We start from the raw sequence: 20,473 nt of genomic DNA, 5'->3' as shown, positions 1-20,473 counted from the left end.
GCTTCAGTTTTTTGACTATGAGAGTAAAACCATTACTGACTAAGAGCCAAAATCCAGTCTGTCATTAAAGAAATGAGTTTCACAGTTCCAGGTCAGTCTGGAGAGGATGTGATATATTCAGCAGCCATTTGGGCTATCATAGTAGGTATTACGTGTCCTTCTAAGTAACTCTTTTGCAGAAAAAAACCCTAACATTAAGCTAATGCAGACACTTTACTATTCTTCATCTTCTGCATTCAGGTTGTTCATTTCCCACGTTGTATGTGGCCTAGGAATAAACAGAAAACTGTAGTTTTCAGAGAGATGGGGACATTTACTTAATTGTCTAGAGCGTGTTCCTTCACCTAGAGAAACATTGTCTTTATTCTGCTTTTCCACCTCTGTCTTTTTATTAGGAAAGAGGACTGCTGCATCTTTAATGCACTACTTTACAACCTTTTATGTAGAAAGATTAACAAAAAGAAACCACACTTAATTTAAGATGACAACTTAGGTTTGCCTCTGGATTCTTTTTTGGCAGAAGTTCTCTTAGTAAATTACATTTGACAACCTGAAATAAATTCAAACCAAGATTTATGCCTGCATTTGCTCACAGGGCTGTGGTTCATCAGTCTGTGTGGTTAAAAAGCTATGAAAAGTAATAACTAATTTAAAAATTTATTTTTAGACAACCTACATGGGCTACCAATGCTAAAACTTTCTTTGGCAAAAAATCAGGTTCCTGAACATGCAGAGGTAAGTTTTCAGTTGATAACAGAATTAGTAGTAGATGTTTGTGCAAGAAAATAGAAAGCAACATTAGAAAACAAGGAGAAATGAGTCATAATGATACATTTTCACTTGCAGCGTAACAGAAAAGGAGTGGTTTTAAAAACATAACCAAGGACATGGCATCTTTGAAAATTCTCCCAAAGGAGAAGTCAATGTTAGCCGAGATTGCCAGAATTTACTTTAGCTATTACTATGGATGAATAATTATGCTCAATTCAGCCAGTGATATGGGTTCACAGCAGGTTAATTGGTAATAATGGGTTTCATTCCAAACAGTGAGGAATGATATTTCAACAAAAAAAGTGCTCTCACTGAGAGCTGAAGATGTCCTTGCTTCCAGTGCTTCGTATTCACAATAACACACAGAAGACATCAGTGTTCTTGTTTCTGTAGCACTGAGCTGCCCTCGGTTGCTCTTGGCTATTGAAAGCAGATGCAACAAGTTGAGGAAGCATCCTGCCTTTCTTTTTTAATTTTAAATTATTTTACCCCCTGATTGAAAATTACATTCCTTGGGTCTAGGCAAAGGAGAACAGTGTGATCCTGTTAAAATCACCAATGCAGGTAGCCTTTTATCTCTGTTATGTAGGTGTAAATAGAATTAGTCATTTCAAGTAAGGCATGTTGATCTGACACAGGAATTTTCTGTGAATGCATTTGTGTGTACTACACAATGCAAGAGTTCTCCGTCCCTCCTTTAGTGTTGTGCACTATATCATATAATAATTATGGGTATCTGTTATCATATCCAGCTCTACAAAAATGAGGAATATTGCTGCATAAGACAAGAAGATATGAACACAAGTCATTCTGGTTAAGCCTACACAGCTGGATTATGCCTTAAGTCAGCTCCCTTTCTTTGTGTTGGATAAATTCATCTGCCATTCAGCTTCTGTGGCCCTGTATGATTTCCTGTCTCAAGTTCTTGTTTTCCTGTTGCTAACTTGATTGTAGTTTCTGTGTTTTGTATACTGGTGGGCCTCTGTCAAAAGCTCTTCAGGCTGCAGTGAGAAAATCTCAAAACCAGAGAAAGCAAAAAATTTAGTTCTTCCATTACTTTTATTGAAAAAAGTGGAGGGGGGGGAAGTCTGTATACGTGTCCAGAAGCAGCAAAATCCAGTTCTGTTAGATTTGTATGCAGTCATTTGATACAAGGAGCAGTTGGAAATACGTTAATGGGACACTTTCAAGGATGAAGTATCTGAACCTTTATTTTTTCCTCCGGCCTGAAAGATTTTTGTGTAAAAATTCCCCAGATGGGAAAAAGTTGTTACAGCGCTTGTGTTCTTCCTCTTTACTTTTGATGAGACAAAAGCACCATGACATCCCTTGAGATCTGTTAAGCTATAGCACGTGGTGAGTATATGAGCAGGGGCACTGAATTGAGCTTGTAAATGTTTTCCTCTTAGCCTCCTGAAGTTTGGAATCAACGGGAATATTAGAATGCGCTCTGTCAGCAGTGCTGTAAATCGTGTGCTCCTGATTGGGTCCCCCAGCTGTAATGAGTCAGGTTAGCCAAGCTGCTCAGCTCCAGTCCTCAGGCTTCCCTTCGAAAACATTTACTGTCATTCCCCATGCACAATCTCCAAAGAACGGAAGCAGATGCAAATGTCAGAATTTGTTATGTTTAGACGTTACAGGAGAACACATCAATATTCCAACTGATTTTTTAAATGGGAAAATTAGTAGATATTAGCCTCTGTTCGGGCATACCTATACAGTACCTGGTGCTGCAGATAATCAGCACAGCTGGGATTCTTATTGTACTTCTAAATACACATTTTAGGTAATAGGAAATCATTATCTTCTTGAAATTTATATGGACAGTGTGTGCCTCTTCTCTGCTGAGTTTTCTAGTGTTTAGTCTTGATAACAGTGCTGTGTTTTTATGGGCAATTGCCATCCACTTTTAAGATTTTCTTGTCAAGGTATACCCACTAATATTCCGTGTTGTTATTCTCTTAATCTTTTTAAAAATTTCTTCTCAGTGTGTTATCCTTCTTTTTTCTTGCTGTTTGTGCTCTTCAAGCAGAAAAAGGCCTTGGGTTGCTGCCTTGAGGAAGGCTGAAAGCCGTGCTAACAGACAGGTCATCCACCTTTTATGGTGACATAGATATCCCTGAAATGCTGACCATCACTTGTCTGTTCCATTCCCCAAAGGGTGAGGCTACTAACTGCTTTGCCTAGTATTAATTACTACCACCTGGAATCTCACCTTGGACTTTATGAAACATTATGCAGTGTTTTGTCTGAAAGATTGCCTCAGATACAAATTGCAGGTAATTATCTATATCCATCATTCCTTACTGTGCTTCGCTAGACATGAAATGGTTCTGCACTGGCATCCTGACTTTTGTTTCACTTCCCTTTCTTCCTATTGGTGTCATTAAGGACATTTTGCATCCAAGGTCTGCAAGGGCAGGTGGCATCAAGTCCTGGGTACTGGAATATCAGCATATTAGAACAACACTGTCGTGTTCCCCCCAAGAATAATAAAATACACAATGTATGTCTTGGGTAAAATAACCTTTTGCTTCAGGCTTTATGACTCCTGGGAGCTATATGTTACCCCGAGGAAATATTTTACTGCTTTTGTTCCCTGAGTCTGCCACTAGAGTGATATATGTAATACACTCTCCATGCGAAAAATGAGGTGACCTATACATCATACATTCAGATTCAGGAGGCTGATTCTGATTTCACTAAAAAAGAAAAGCTCTCTTCCAGTCAGTGAGGTTATTCCAGTCTGAATTTGGTGAAAATAATGTATTAGACCATGAGACCACTCTGCAAGTGCAGCAGCAGAGATTTTTCAAGTGCATTTCTTACAGTGTAGACTCTTGGATTCATTGAATCCATGTTATTATGCCAAAGCTTTAAAACAATCCAAGAAATCTCCTCACATTCTTAGACAAGCAAGGAGGATATTATGTGATGTTCTGAGTTAGGAGAGGATCTAACACTTTTCACGTCCAATTAATATCGCATAGTTCTTTACATTTGAATGGATTTTCAACAACATTTATTTAAAAAATAAATAGATTTTTCAAAGAAAATTCTGAAATATTGCGTCTGTAGCAGCTACACCATTTACTGGTGCAAAATCAACCTGTTGATTTTTATTATGCTTTAAGTGGTGGAAATGACTTTGATTGATATCCCACAGTAAAATTAATAATATTGTTTGTATATTTTCATGAAAATAACTCCATCTAAATGAGGATATAGGTCTGAAATGGCAACGCAGTAATTTAGCAGTAGTAGGAATGTCTATATTTTGGCTAATGCAACTTTTATATTCACCTTTAATTTCTTGAGCTGATCCTTGTGCTAGCGTGCAGGAGTGGAAGGAAGCACCTACAGAATTATCATCCATCACAATTTATAAAAACTTTTTAGTTATCTGTGGGTTGTCTCATGCCTGCAATGAGGACATCTTTCACTCTTACTGTTTTCTGCTGAGGAAACTGCATCTTTCTCTGAGAGCAGCAGGAATTTTACTTTAGTTAGCGTGTGCTGTTACCTCCTTGTCCTCTTGTCCCCTCAGTGTAAGTTTACAGCACAGTCTTATCTCCAAGGGAAGCATGAACAATTCGTTTCCTTACATTAATGCATGTCTTTGAAACATTTCTCAACTGAATAGGTCACAGAACAGAAAAGATGCCGTTGCAGTGGCGAGTACCTTTCTATTCTGAGGAAACAGTCCCATGTCAGTGAGTTTATTTGTCATGTTCCCTGTAAACAAATGGCCCAAGTGAGCAATTCCACCGATGTAAACTGGAAGGAACCTGTTATATCATACATATTCAGGTATATGCATCACTCATGCATAGGTGTATCTAATGTTCATACAACACTATATGAACAATGAGTCTAAATAGGGCAGCTCAGACCAGTAATCAAATTTAAATATCTGTCACTGGAATCAAGTTGAAAAAGTTGAATAGCAGGTATGTTAAAAAACAAACTAGAATATGGAACTAGTTTACTTGTGCAGGTGTTTTTGATGGGCATTCAGGTGTATCCTATGGTCTTCTGTCAAAAATCAATACTAAAGTTCATTCAGTGCTGTTTGAAAATTTGCACCGTGACTTGCATAGCAACTAGTTCAGCAAATGACTTTGGAGCTGTGTGAGTATGTGTGTGGTGGTGATTTAAAGCAATGGGTTCATTTTTTAGAAGTTAGTGGACAGAGAGCGATGGGTAAATTGGGTTATAAAAAGCAGAAGGTTTGCTGTTTGTTTACTGCAAAATTTGCCTTGGTCTTTGTTCAAAAGTCACCAATCTTCCTGGATTCTTGCAAGGTCTGTATCAGCCATTCGTATGGAATAGACATTTGACCTAGCAGTATGGGCAGAATATTGCTGTGATGCAATGCCATTCACCAGAAAACAGCTTTGGCTTTTTAGAAGATCAGAGTTCCCTGTGGCAGTAGTTTGGGTAGCTGCTGCAGGGCACATAGTTCATATGGTGAAGCATATGAAAAAGTGCTTCTGAATCTCTCTAGAATCATTTTAAGAGGGTAGAAGGTGTTCAGTAGTTTCTAAAACAAATGATATTTTATATATTATTTACATTGAAATATCTGTTCATATCATTAGTCATTAGTACTAGTCATTAGTTGCATTTGTTTTTCTGGTACCAGTTGAACAAACAAACATGAAAACCAAGCTGCTCTAATGCAAAACAAGTACACATTGGATATCTGTTGCAATGGGGGGGGGGGAAGGAATATTAAGAACAACTGACCTGTAAAATTAATTTGTACTTTTTTGCATTTTTCACACCAGAGACATGAAAATCATATCTGGTACATTTTTAGCATCTGGCAGTGATTTGATGTGTTATATCTTATATGCATTTTCACCTATGTAACTTTACATCACATCTCTTTATTTGAAGAATCAGTTTTAGATAAACCAATAATTACTTTGCTAAATGTGATATGCAGCCCTCTTGCACAAGAATCCTGCTTTTGCCCAGAGGTCTTTGAACTTGATACCTCTTCGTATTAAAAAAGTAAACAAAACTTTAACCTTCCCTTCAGAAATTCATCAGAAAGGTCAGCGCTCTGTTCCCTCCAATTTCCCAGCCTCAGCTGGGAGCTGATTAAAGCTGCCAGCTATGACTTGTCAGCTATGTCAGAGACAACTATATAAACTCTTTGTTATTCACTTTGCTCTGTATTATAAATGTATTTATCTTCTCCTGTCAGGCATTAGCTGGCCAGGTGCTAGAGGAGCAGTGAAGCAGTAGCATTAAACGCTGTAACAATGTCATTACTTAGTAACTTACACTGAAAACATGGGCAGAATATTCAGGAACTTTCTGTAGTTTTAACTTGTGTAAGTGGCTGGAGTGGTGGTCAAGGGGAAAAAAAAAAAAAAAAAAAAAGAATGTTTGTTATTCCAAGAGGCTCCAGCAAGTGTATGCCTGTAGAAAATCAGAATATACAACTCTGGCTGTTTGTCATTCTGTCTCCTTGGGGCAGCATTTTGGGAGTTTTTGATAACCAGTGTGCTTGATAAGAAAATAGAACAACCCTGGGTAATAAAGAGGCTCTTAGGACTATGTAGGTTACATTTTGATTCAAAGAAAGGATAGAGTGTCACAGCAAGAAGCTCAGAATAGCTTTGGGAAGAGCCAGTATTGCTGGGCCTTCCAAGACCAACCAGAAAGGCGAATTCCATGCAGCAGAGAGGAAATGTAGCAGCAGATGGGGCAGGCTGGTGGCAGCAGCGTTTCTTGTCCAGAAGGCAGAAGGATACTAAGACTTCTTAGATTTATGAACTGCATAATAAAATTTGTGTCAATGCAGATCACCAATCTAGGTGCAGTGTCTGAATTTCAGTCTCAATAAAGAAATAGAGGAATCTGTAGTAGTAGTTAGAGAGATTCTATTCCACTTTTTTGACAGTAAGCTCAGATTGGGATGTGCTTCTGAGCAGTGCTAGCACTGTCTGTTGATCGCAGCATGGTCAAAATGGGAGTCTGCAGATTGTGCGTCCTGTAGGAGCTGAAATCAGCAGGGAGAATGCCTGCAGTTGCAGTCTGTGAGTTCATAAGCTCTTCAGGCTGTTTATATTTGGGTTTGTATTTTCAGTATTAGCTGAAACTCTCTTCTGCCTTTTAGCTGTTGCTAAGGCTTGGAAGGCATCTGCTAGTGAATATGGAGATCACAGTTCACAACCTCAGATTTAGGCATAATACTGTTGATCTCTGTTTTTTTCCCATTCAAATAGATCAGGGGGAACCTGTGCGGAAAAAAATGGACTGAGTCTAACTAGAATTAGTAAGATGTCGAATATCTGCAGTGAAGCAAGGAGATCTCACATTTGAATTCCATTCCATTGATTGCAATTCTAGAATTGGAATTGTGAAAATAATTCCCTTTAAATTTGGTACTGGAGTGTTTCATGACACACAAATACATAGGGATATAGATAAAGGAAAAAAACAACAAAAGAACCCACATTGGATGTGATATGCAAATGGCAATGTCTCTGTATTTAAAAATGATCATTGTAGAAATAATGGTTTTGTAAGAAAGAACCCATAATTTCTGTGAAGTTTATACACTGGAAGTACAAACCACTGAGAAGCATGTAGAAAGAAAACAAGAGACAATGGATTGGCTATTTTGTTAGAGAGCTACCAGGTGACTTTACTTAGATTGAATTCTCTTCTATGAATGGATGCATCACATCGAAAACAGCAGAAGTCAGAGTAGAGATGCGATCAGAGAGATGAAAGATGACTGATAATAATGACAAATGAATACAAATAATTGATAATGTTTTCTTAATCAGAAGATGCCAATATGTATATCTGTCTCCAGAGCATGTCTACTGTTTTTGAAAAGGGTGAGTTTCTGGTCAGAAGGAGAAAGTGACTGTTCATTTCAAACTGAGAGTATTTGGAAGGGAACTGACTCTGTTTCAACTTTCCTTTCTTGATTTAGATCAGGGTTTTGATCTGCTTCCCTTAGTGTAGGGACCGTTATACAGTATGTATTACTATAAAACCGATATGTAGCAAAACATCTGCTATTATTTCCCCTCTAAAAAGTAGTAATTTATTTCAGTAGAGAGTGGAAAATTTTTGAAATCTTGAGAAAGAATTGCCTTAGAGAAATGAAACCATGCCTTGCCTTTCCATAATACTGATGAATTTCAAAATGCGATATTGATATGACATGGAACAGACTAAGGGGCAGAGTATGGCCTAGGCAAAGCAGGAATGGAGGAAGTGCCAGAAGGACATTTTTAGAATTTTTCCATCCATTAATTTAATTTTCCTACTTTGCAGTCTGATACATTCTAGATGTAACACTTGTTTCTTTCCTTTTACTTCCCAAAGGCCATGAACAAATAGTGCCATTTCAGGATTTTCATAAGTGCACCTGCCAAATTCTACTTCTAGTCTTGATTGGAATATTATTTCAAACTGCAATAAATGGAAATCAGTGCTGATATACAGTACTTCCTCAGAGACATTATTGTGTTCTGCTTTCATCGTTGGAAGACATGGCTTTTAGTTATGCTCGGTGTCACAAGCAACATAAATTTAATGGTTTTAACAAATTCCCTCGTGGACATTTTCATCACCAAATCTGATGTTTACAAGTTGGAACATGTTGTTCTGTATAAAAACAGTCTGTTGGAAGAAGTGGCAATCAGGCTGAAGAAAGGCAAATAGAGGTTTTCTTCCAGGTCGTGTCTGAGTGATAGTGTTAATGTGTACATGCTTGTAGAAGACTTTAGTTTCTAGTTATAATCAATACTTGACATATTTTTCCCATGATTAAATTAAAGCTGGGAAAGTCAGATTTCCCTTAGGAGAAAACAAGTGGCAAAACAGTTCATTGGTGATCTGCATCTAATCCAAATAAGTGCTACAATTACCTCCACTCTCATTCATTATCTTTCCCTGTTTCCTCCTGCTGGCCTACTGCCTAATAACTTTTTGGCTTACCACCCACATCTGAAAGAGAAGCAGTTCATATATGTGGGCTTGCTATCTTCAGTACTCTACAGGATTCCGTATTAGTAAAATAAAAGAAAACAGTAATGTTGTCACTACTGTAGCTGTACTTCGTCTGCATAATATTTTGCAAAGAAATCTAGACATGCAGCATCCTTAGGATTCATCGTCAGAACCCACTTGCTGCAAGGTAACGGCGTAAGCATGTTTTCCATATCAGTAATGAGAAAGCTTTGGCTCTCTGTAAGAATACTTTTTATTAGTCATTGGATTGGCAGTTGATGCTTTCTTTGCCTTAATAAAAGTAGCTTTGTAGTTGCAAGTATTCTAGTATTTTTGCTGGAGCTGGGGTTTCATTCTTTTGTGTGCACTCCTTATGGGCTGTGGAGAGCTGTCTTTGTCTTTATGGGATGTGGAAAGCTGTCTCCACTGCATATCGTGGCTTTGTAGTGAGATGTCAGCTGCTCGCTGTCTGCTTTTCTCCCTTCTTGTCTGCCTGTAGCTGGGCACTGAAGAGTTGGTAGCATTAAAGATGGTTTCACTTGGTTCTTTAAGGACAGTTTCATGAAAATGCAGTTAAGAACCAAAATAGCCTGAAGAAAAACTTAAAGTAAAAAAGTGTGACTAAGAATTAGGAAGTGTTTAAAGAGTATTTTCCAGAAAATTATAGTCCAACTTTGTCTTCCCTACAACAGCAGTTCACTTAGATTCTGGAAGAGCCTTCTTAGAATTATAGAGTCACAGGATCATAGAAACACCAAGGTTGGAAAAGACCTCCAAGATCACCCAGTCCACCCTTCCCACTGCCACCAACATTTCCCCACTAACCCACATCCCTCAGTACAACATCTAAATGTTTCTTGAACACCTTCAGGGATGGTGACTCCACCACCTCCCTGGGCAGCCCATTCCAGTGCCTGACCACTCTTTTGGAGAAGATATTTTTCTTAATATCCAGCCTGAACCTCCCCTGGTGCAACTTGAGGCCATTCCCTCTCATCCTATTGGTAGTTAAACAGGAGAAGAGCCTGACCCCACCTTTTCACAACCTCCCATCAGGGGAGGCATGCTCAGTAGAGATGCTTAGCCAGTTGTTCCTGTGGAAAGTAGAAGATGAGAATGTTGACATCTGCCACCTTCCTGAGATGGCTGGTAGCAGACTTTAAATGTTCTATTCATATGCAAAGCTGGAAATCATGGTAGCAATAAATTAAAATTAATAACTCAATCTTTATGACATTAAGTCAGAAGCAGCTTAATGTTATACTGTCTATGAAGCCTACAGTTATTCACAACCCAGATGTTTACAGAAAATGAACCAGCTTTTTTTTTCTTTTCTTTTGAAGAAACTGTTGTTTTCTCATTAAGTCTCTGCCTCGATAGTATGTTTGGCTCTTTTAGACAAACACTGTTTATGACATATCTCAGAACTGGTGTTGATTCAGAGTAGAACAGATAGAAATTGGGAATAGCTCAGTTGCAAAAAATAAGCAATAGTTCAGGTGTTAAACTACTGATGTGGAAAATTGCTCTGACAGTTTTGATGTTGCTCTGTCTTGTAGTAAGACTTAAGCTATTGCTTACTTCAAAAGATTCAACTGGTGCCTAGTTTTCTAGCACATACTAGCCTATGGGGTGATGCCTGTGTTGTGGTCACTGATACTCTGTGCTGTGCATATACATACTAAAACGACACATTACAAACAGAGCCAAAGAACTGTGAAAATTTACACAACCTGGTTCTCATGCACAAATTATTTTCTGTTGTTTTTACTAACGCACCTTACACTGAAGCAAACTGCAAATAATATTTTACTAAATTAGAAGCGAATAATAATAGGGAGCAAATTTATCAGTCTTGCTTTCACTACTCACTCAATTATGAGCATCTAATTACTTGTGAAGAAACACACACTCTTTTGCCTGTAATTATTATGAATGTAGAACCCAGAGATTCTGTTTTCTAGTTATAAAGATTTGGTGATAAAAGGCTAATTACTGTGATTAAGAATAATCTGGAAACTTGAATACTTGAATCTAGGATCCACATTTCAGATTTGGTCTGTTTTAAGTTATCCACTGGATGACTGTATTGGATTCCCAAAAACTGCAGTGAGGTTTGGCTCACTTCTTATGCAATTTATATCTAGGAAGGCTACGAGGCATCAAAGTTCTTGGCTGTTCTTTCTTTGTTACAATGCTACCTCTTATTTCAATCTAGGAGGCTAATGAGCTTCTCAGTACCAAGATGAATGGGATTGTAATACCAGAAAAACTGGATCATTATGTGGACTGGAGCAGCATCATGAAATGTCATAAAACAATGCAAAGGCATGCAATCAGGGACTAACAATATGAACTTCTGTTATAAGTTAGAGCTTCATTATTTGGTTTTGACAGAGAAAAGAGGGATCTGGTTATATTTATTGGTTGCTTGATGTGTTTGAGCTGCCAATATGAAGTGCCATACTGTTCTCAGACTTCTTCAGTACAGATACAAAGATGCCCATACCATTGTTCAAAGTGGTGCTGAGACTTCATTTAGAATGTTATATATTGTTGCTGTCACCTTTATTCAAAATGAAATTAAATTAAACTTGAACAATTGCAGGGAAGGCCACTAAGGTAATTAAGGCAAGGAGAAACCTATCACATGCAAACAGAGATTAAAGAATCTGTCCTTGATTCCTGTGGCCACTCTTCTTTATTTTTTGTTTGGACAGCAGCTTAAACACGTTTGAAAATGGGCATTGTGGGTCATTTTCAAACATTAGTTGTTTTACAGTATTCTCTCTGGAAAAACTTGTTATTGCTAATACCAAAAATAGTGACAAAGTAATGGCTTGATTGTGCAACAATGGCTGAATTTAAGAGAAAGATATTTATGTGGCTCAAAACATGTGCGGTAAATATATCATTTTCTAGTGCAGAAGTAGAACTTCCTTTCCTCTTCCTCATTTATATGATTTTTCTATAATTATCATAATTATTAGTTGACATAAAGCACCAGTCTTATATATGTGACTTTTCCTGTGCGGTGCTCCTGTAGTTGAATGTGGCGTGCCAAAGAGTGGTGATGGGAGGGGTCACGAGGGAACTGAAAAAATAAAATCTGGCAGAAAAAAATAGAAACCTCTCTCATGTGAAAAGTTGTTTATTCATGAACATCAGAAGCCCCATCATCTTTATGAGCCCACTCACAGAGCCAAAAATGGCAACGTGAGGAGAAACGTGTCCAAGAACAAGCATCAGATGGGAGGCTATGTGATGTCATAGAATCATTATGTCACTCAATGCCAATTGATTTCTAGGGCTGATTGCAAGCAATCATTAATCACTTTGTATTGAACAGCATGCCAGCTCCATCACATCTGGGGCAAGTACAAGTGGCACCTATTTTGCCAGCATCCTGCCCTCAGCACTTTTGCCCTTCATGTTTTAAACTAAAACTGCAAGAGATGCAGCAAGATTTTTCCTTCTGTGTGTCCCCGAGTTCAGCTCAGGGATTGAGGTGGGTGAGTCCCTCAGCATGCCTGCATGTCCAGTGTTCCCTGCTTGAGTTGACAAGAGTATGCCACTGAACAACAGGGCATGTTTGAGGTGGAACTAATGGAGCTGCTCTAAGAATGTTTAAAATTTCAGAATATTATTATGCTCTTTGGTATGCTTCTTAGAGAGAAAAGTAAAACAATGTGAGGAGTGTTTATTTTTTACACATCTGTCAAAAATGACGAAGTTGTTGCAGTTGAGATGTATATTCAGATTCTGGAAACATTTATTCTCTTTCTCTCTGTAACTTCAGGCATTAGAATAGTCTCACAGGACTCACAGGAGTTCATTTACTATACATAGCTAATATTAAGCAAGAGCATTACTATCAAATCCAAAACGTACTGGGAAATGAGAGCTAACTGACGTGACATTAACTATAGTAGCTGGCCTATGCTGTTAATACTAATGTGTTTATTCTACCCTTCCTTTCTACTTTAGGAAAAGACATTTCAAACAATGTTTTTTGTGAATTCTGCAGTATCTCACAATAGTGAAAAATTACCTTTCATGCTTCTCCATGTTCCTGACAATCATGAAAAATTACTTGGACGTCTTACATCAAATTGTAATATTTTTAAATATAAATGTTCCTCAATACTTGGGGTTCAGACAGTCGAAGTGATTGGTAGCAAGAAGTCACACTCCTATGAGATTATAAAATATTTTTACCTTGTGTTACTGTTTTTCTCAAAGGGTTGTGGTAAGTCCTTTGAAATCCCTGCTTAATCTCTGCAGGTTCCATTGTTTATTTTGTCAGTAGCTTCAGTCATGATGGTTGGCTGTCCATCATTCATTGTCAAAAGAAAAGTGAGTTTCATAAAATATTCTGTTGGTGCTGTTCCACAGCTGCGGAAAGAATTTGCCTGCTCTTTGGTAGTCATTAGAAATGGGACATAACTCATTAATAAACTGGGTCAGCTGTTGTGCACATACCAGCAAGGATGTATTTCTGCAGTGGAGGACAGAGTATTGCCAAAGCTGACTTGTAATCCTGGTGTCTTTTTAGAGTTTCCTAAACAGTAATCAGTGATGTAAACATATATTACAGATAGTGCATATCTCATTTTTTTTGGTACATAATTAGATAATTCTCCAAAGAACTTTTTATCACGTCTTTTCCTTAATTAACATTAAGTGTCATTAGCAGTCAGCTCTGCTTGATCAAAGACAGATAAGTTCCAGCAAGATTCTGTGAAATAACATACCATTTACTAATTATATTATTGATTTTATGGTCTGAAAAATCCTAATTATGTGTGATACAGACCGGACGTAGCTGAGCCTGCTGGGGGACTTTGAACACAAGGAGCTCTTGGCAGTTCTGAGCATCTTGCTTGCAAAGATCACTTTTGGGCCTGATTGTGCATCTGTTTCCAAAGGTGATATTTTAATGGACTTTGAAATCTGAAAAAATGCATTCTGTGTGGCTCCAGATGAAAGAGCAAAGAGATTGGGGATTTTTTTACTCCTGATTTTAATCATTTTGAAAAGATTTTAGATCTGTAGGCGGATACATTTGAACAGTGGAAATAATATGGCATAGTTGATTTTAATTAGGAGGCCAACCTAATACAGAGTTTCCCAAAGCTCCTAGTAACTTTTTTTTTTTTTTAATGAGTTTTTCTGACCTTCTTCAAAGTTAGTTAATCATAGTCAGGCCTTCAAAGTTTTCATTTCTTGCAAGGTCAATTTTTTTTATTTTTTAGTCACCAGGTGGATATTTGGTTACAACAATATTTGGATATTTGGTGGATATTTGAAGGTTTGAGAAACAGGAACAACCTCAGATGTAAGCACAGTGCTTCCATAAAAAAGTGAAAAGGAGTTTAGATCAGTAACATAATTTTAAATGTTACTCTTAATTGCTTATACTTAAGAACATGAAAAGCCTGGTTTTTAAAGTATGTGTCTGTGTATGTAATCAGCCCATTCAGTTGCATGAAATTTCAATTCACTCTTAATTCATGCTAATCAGGTGATATCTTACCAGTAAATATTTTGAATAAATTGTAAAGTGTGAACATCCTTTAGAACTAAAGTGATCTGTATATTTCTAGCTGGCCTTTTTGTTCTTATTTTGGTGTTCAAAGAGCATTTGGATGTTGTGTTGAGGGACATGGTTTAGCGAGAACCATTGGTGAAGGGCAAACGAATGGTTGGACTGGATGATCCTGTGGGTCTTTTCCAACTTTAGCGATTCTGTGATTCTGTGATTTTCACTGGAATGCAATGAAGAGGGTATTGTTACCAAATCCTGACGAGGAGCTTACAGCCAGATACAATACCCTGCCAGTTTTGGGGTTTTTATTAAGTGTCTGGGGGAAAAAAAAAAAAAGAGAATTGTTTACTATCATTTTTTAAAATCAACATCCAATTTTCAAACCAACGTCCAATTTTCAACTTTAATATCATTAGAAGAATTCTTACTGCTCTGGTTCCCTCCTACTCATTCCTACTCCCACCTGATGTTTGACTTGTCGGCTTGCAAATCAAAAGAAACAGTCTGAAAAATGAATAATTGGCCTGGTGGGTGGGATCCAAGTTGAGACAAACAAACAACTAAGCAAAACCTATCACATGCCCATGTCTCACTGGTATCTGTTATCTCGCTTGGCATAGGATGAGGGGTTTTTATTCCTCAGTAGGCCAGACTGGATAGCTCAAGTCACTGAAAATAACTAAAATTCAGTTAATCATTACGTTTTGCATGTGTGTGTAATCTTTTCTGAATGACAATTAGTAATGAGAGGTTTCCTGGGGGGGGGGGGGGGGGGGGAATGGAGAAAAGAGGAAGGGCAGGTTGAAAGGTATGCATTGTCTGCAGTTAACAAGTGCACTTTGTACGCACTGCTGCCTTGTTCTGTTCTGCTGCTTTCTTTTGTCCCTCTAATATCTAAGAGCTAATCTCTTGATTCTTGCTCTCATGTTTGGGTTGCAAGACTAGATTTGTCCTTTTGCTTCACTTCAAAGAGACTCTTTTTGAAATGTGTACTGAAGTAAGAATGCTGTAAGATAGAACAAGGTAAATAAATTTCAGGGTAGAGAACAGAAGGCCAAAATTCTAGACAGACAGGATTTTTTGTCTTGCAACCCACTCTCCTAGAGGGGTTCAGAACCAGGCAGCAAGAAAAAGCCTGAAAGCACAAGTGTTTTAGGGAAATTCGAGCTCTGTGCATCCCATCTTGGTGTGGAATAGAACACAGTCCATCTTTCTATCCATTAATGCATATGGTAGAAAATTGAAAGGATATTGCAAGGTGTATTATGAACACAGTCCTGGGTAATCAATGGAAGGAGCAACTCATGATTTATTTGAACAGTCCAGGATGTAAAACAGCAATTAATGATTTATTGAGATATTTTGGTGCTTTATTCATCTTGTGGCTGGCTGTTGTTTAATTGGACAATGATTATTATGTCCCAAGGAGTTTACATACACACTTTGTATGTCACAGATATAGCAATATTAAATCGTGTGAAGCTTTAGTTGGGGAAAAGTTAAGCTATGATTTAACTTCTCCATATTTGAAAGGAGGAATAACGCCATATCAGCAGTACCATGGAATGGAAACAATGTTGTGAATGAAGGACAGGAGGGAGAAGAAAAGGTGGGTAGAATGGAAGAGTAGAGGGCAGCTGAATAGCATTCTAACGAGTGGCAAGAGCGTTCAATTGCCAAGGTTGTTTCCACTAAAGCTTAAGTATTTTTATTAAAAAAAAAAAAAGAGGACAGTGGGGAACTCACTTCAGTTTCCTGCCAACTATTGGATTACATGCCTGTTTTTAAGAGTGGAGAATTTCTGTTTGATTTTGTGTAGCAGGATTCATGTAAGCGATACTCGCTCATATAATCTCAACACAGAGCGTAGGCTACCCTAAACTTGCATTACCTTGTATAAGTAATTCTTAAGATCCTATTTTTGTGCAGTTGCACAGGGGTTAATACAACACTCATAGAAAAGTGTTCTCCTTAACCAAATGAGTGCTGTGCATCTGAGAGCAAGCCATAGAAGGGGCTCAGTAAGAGGACATAGCAGATGGTACGTGTATGATGCTGATGAGGCAAGAGTACAGAGAGAAAACTGTACTTGCCTTAACTCATGGAAAAAAATCTTGGTATGGCTGTAAAATGGTAGAAGCTAAGCCCTAAAATAAGCCCATAAATTTTCATTCTTTTATAACTTTTTTCAACCTTTTTTTTCTTGAAGTAGTTAAATAAGTTTTCAGTGCCAAATTTATGCAGAGGGGAAAGAGGCAGCAGAGCTGGTTCCATGCAGCAGTTATTCAGATCTGTTTTGGTCCACAGTGATTTTTCTAGCTATTTTTTTCTGCCAGAAGGAAAATACTATCTCTAACCCAAGTAACTGCAGTACCATCTGCATTTGATGACTGTGCTGGTAGATACAAATTCTCTCCAGGTACATCTTGGCACAGTGAACTTGGTGAATTTCAGCCATTTACACCAGTAGAGACTTCTGTACTTATATTTGCTTTGCCTAAGATAGTCCTCTGAAGCCCCTCAGTTCTTTGTGGGTTTGCTTTATCTGGTGGATTAATGAATGTGCCTCTTTCTGTTTTATGACAGATATTTTGCACAGCGCCCTTGTTACTGTAAGCCAGGTGCTCTTATCCTTAATGAACGATTTCCTGGAAAAAAAAGAAAAAGAAATAAACAATAGATAAAGTAGGTCATGGAGGCAGCAGAGTCAAGAGCTTTGCATAGTGATGTAAAATTAAATAAGACTGAGGTCACGTTCTCATTTATCTCTCCAGTTATTACTCTAGCAGTTAGAGTATATGAGCATCTCTTAAAAATTCTGTGATGGTTCCGGGAAAGGTTGGGATATTTTGGGGAATGTCTGCATCTGCTGTGGAGGTTTTTTCTAAACAGGCCAAGAAGATAAAGGCTTGGATATTGTGAAAGAGAGCATTTGCAGATGCTGCTATTGCCTGTCTCAACCTGTGAGACTTGTCTTGGTGAAGGTGCAATTAGGAACTGCTGTGTAGCTGAATGAAGACTTTTGACAGTGTCCATCTTGAAGATCTGCAGTCATTAGAGGGCGGTCAACAGTTGCATGTCAAAGTACAGACTGCAGAGACATTCTGCTTCTTGAAGTGCCTGATCTGAGACCTCAGATGGCATGGGAAGGTGCTTGGTGTATGTCTGGCATGGAGTCAGGACTTTGCTAGGCCATAAACCTGACCTTACATTTTAATATGCATCTTGCGCTTACTTTCCAGGCGTACTGGGAGATCAGTACTTGGAGTAGGTGCCTTGCTAACATGTGCCCAGCTGGAGGGTGGTTAGGAAGCAGTAACTGCAGCATGCTTTCTTGTAGCAGCAACCAGTGGTAATTGCAAGGCCCTTGTTCACAAACTATGACCTCTTCCACTACATCAGCATTGTGCCCTACAGAAGGGCAGATCTGTTCAGCCTGTTGGATGCCTAAACCTAAATGATTATAGCTATTTCTAAGCACCTAAGTAATCAACTTGTTCTCAGATGAACAGATATGTGTATGCTCTGCAAATCAGGTAAATTATGTGCGCTCCTAACTTGAAGCTTCAACATGATTGAACCAAATACCGCTCCTTCAGAATTGATAGTGTTCCAGATGTGCCCTGTAAGAAGCAGAGAGAAGTACAAAAGACTATTGCTGCTTCTGAGGAAACCTCTCCTATTTCAAGAAAAACTGGCAAGTTTTAAGTAGCTACTCTAATTTTGAAGCCATTAGAAATCTAAAAATTGATTTAATGTTCATCTTATATTTAGTGGACTTTGATAGAAAAAGTTATATTCTCTGTGGGCCAGTCAATATTTTTAATAGCTATGAAGCTAAAAAACTTTAGATTAAGATTTCAAGAGGCTTAGAGGAAAATTGAATGGAAGAAGAGAACATCTGAGTCCCTTTGTAACAGAAAATGCCACAGAGAATAAAGTACTGGGAAAACCCAGAGGAGAGCAGATGAAGATATATGCTGTTGGACCAGCGGGGTTAGTAAAGGTATAAATGAAGAGGAGACAAGCATTACTTCCTTACTGTCTCATGAAGAAACTGAAGATAAAAAGCTTTGCCCTGCCTGCAGCATTTCTTGAAAATACGTGTTTAGTTTCAATGTTCATCTTATTCCAGTGTTTGGTTTCATTTTATTTGGATTGCTACCTTCAAAGTTCAAGGTATTCACCAACTTTAAAGCCAGATTGGAAAAACTGAATCTGGATTCTCAGTGCAGCTCCAAGGCTTGCAAATCAACCTTCTCTCATAAATACTGCACTGTTTCTGGAAAAGAAGAGATGGGCCTTTAAATGAAATACGAGATGTAGCATTGGGATGTAATAGTAGCGCTGTAGATCACCAGCCATCAATCAGTCTTACTTAATTCATCCCTGGCTCAGCTGTTCGCTGTACTTGGGACTTTTTTGCTGTTTGTTTCATTTTATTTTCCTCAGAGATAAATGAAGACAAAAAGAAGGGACCAATTGCTCTTGACAAATAGAAATAATTCTTTAAAATATAACCACAGAGGATATTCTACATTTTCAAACCGCTTTTTATTTTGACTTTCGCAGCACTTTCCCAGAATCAGACTTAATTTATTTCACCGCATATATGTTGAACATCCTTATGTTTCATGTTTTGTTACTCTTATCAACTTCACATGCATTCTTTAAATGTTTTTTTTTTTGTTGTTTTTTTGTTGTTTTTTTTTTTTTTTGTGTGTGTGTGTGTGTGTGTGAAATACTATTAAAGTATTATTCCTCATCTGGGCATGCATATAACAGATTGCTTCATTTATCCTGAGTGTTCTCGGGTCACGAGGCCTTTGTTGCTCTAATTGTATAAGGAAGCATATGTTGCAGTATTTCGCATGCTGAACGGGGATGAGGTGGGTGGCTAAATGTAAGCAAGCCAACCTGAGTTCTCAGGAGAGCAGCTGTTAGATGTGTCAGCTTACTTTCCTCTTTCTCTTCAGAAGTAATGTATGTTAAGGAATACCCGAAATATGCATGTCATAGTGAATATAAATACCGTGTTAAATCACTAGAGAATGTCACTCCCCATACAATTTCAGCAGCTTTATAATTCCACTGTGCAAAAAGATGAGGATCTGCATGGGGGACACTGCAGTATGGAGTGGCTTCCCCTTCCCTGTGCTTAGGAGACAGCCACACATTGAGATCAGCGTAGGAGGGTTAAGAAGACAAGTATGTGAAGTGGCTTTTTCTGCCTACAACTGTTTACCATGTTTTAACTGAGGAGGCCCAGAGATGACTGCCCCAGGATTTCTTAGCTTGCAGGAGGAATTTTCCTGTTGAAATAGTGCAGGATACCTGAAATTTGCCTTTGAATCTTGCCAGTTTCCTTTTGGCAGAAATTGCTGGTCGAGCATCAGCCATCTCCCAGTCCTGTCTGACCGGCAGCGCTTGGATAGGGCTTAAACTCTAGAAGGGACGCTGACATTTCAGTGGTCTTGAGTCTGGCATAACAACTAAAAGGGACAAATGTTCAAAGGGCCAGCTTCCAATTTTACACTGGTTGTTGAGTACAAGTACAAAATTATAGGCAGAAAATCACAGACAATGTTTTTCCTAGCTGACCTTTCTGAAAAGGAGCCAGCAATCATGTGGATGTGCACACTATTTCAGCAATGTTTTTAGGTGTTGTTAATATAATATTTTCATCGTATTTCTTCTGGACTATTGATTATCAATTATGTAAGAGAAAGAAATTTAGTATTTTAATGATTAATAGCTTTTGGTGCTTGGGCTTTGCACAAGTGTGCATGTATATTGAATTTGTGTAGGTACCGATAGAATAGAATGTCTTTATTTGTGTGTTGATGTTGGTGTCATCCAGCAGACAGATAATGTCAACTGTATAGGAGCATACCTCATCGCTTCAGTATGTAATCATTTTTCAGTTTGTAGCATGCTTCTTCTTCAAGCACCTGGAAGGTTGGTCAGTTCTCTTCTGTCTTCTTTGAGAACTTATATGCCCTACATTTCACCTCAGATTTCTGAGGTTTTTTTCAGAGCTTGTTCAGAGCTTAAGTGCCTCTGAAGGCTTGGAGCCTACTGGATGCTGAAGGAAGAACTTGGGTGAAATTTGAGCCACCCTGGTCTAGCCTATTTTGCTCACCCTGTCTTTAGCAGTATGATTTGAAC

At 38.2% G+C, this 20,473-nt stretch overlaps 1 protein-coding gene across 11 annotated transcripts in view; it reads left to right on the top strand.

The window, feature by feature from the left end:
• Positions 1 to 20,473, top strand: part of MEGF11 (multiple EGF like domains 11) — a 276,513-nt gene that overhangs the window by 57,189 nt on the left and 198,851 nt on the right. The window lies entirely within an intron of this gene.

This window comes from Gallus gallus, chromosome 10, assembly GCF_016699485.2.
Source record: "Gallus gallus isolate bGalGal1 chromosome 10, bGalGal1.mat.broiler.GRCg7b, whole genome shotgun sequence".
NCBI classification, from domain to species: domain Eukaryota; kingdom Metazoa; phylum Chordata; class Aves; order Galliformes; family Phasianidae; genus Gallus; species Gallus gallus.
This window is presented reverse-complemented; position numbering and strand designations above follow the sequence as displayed.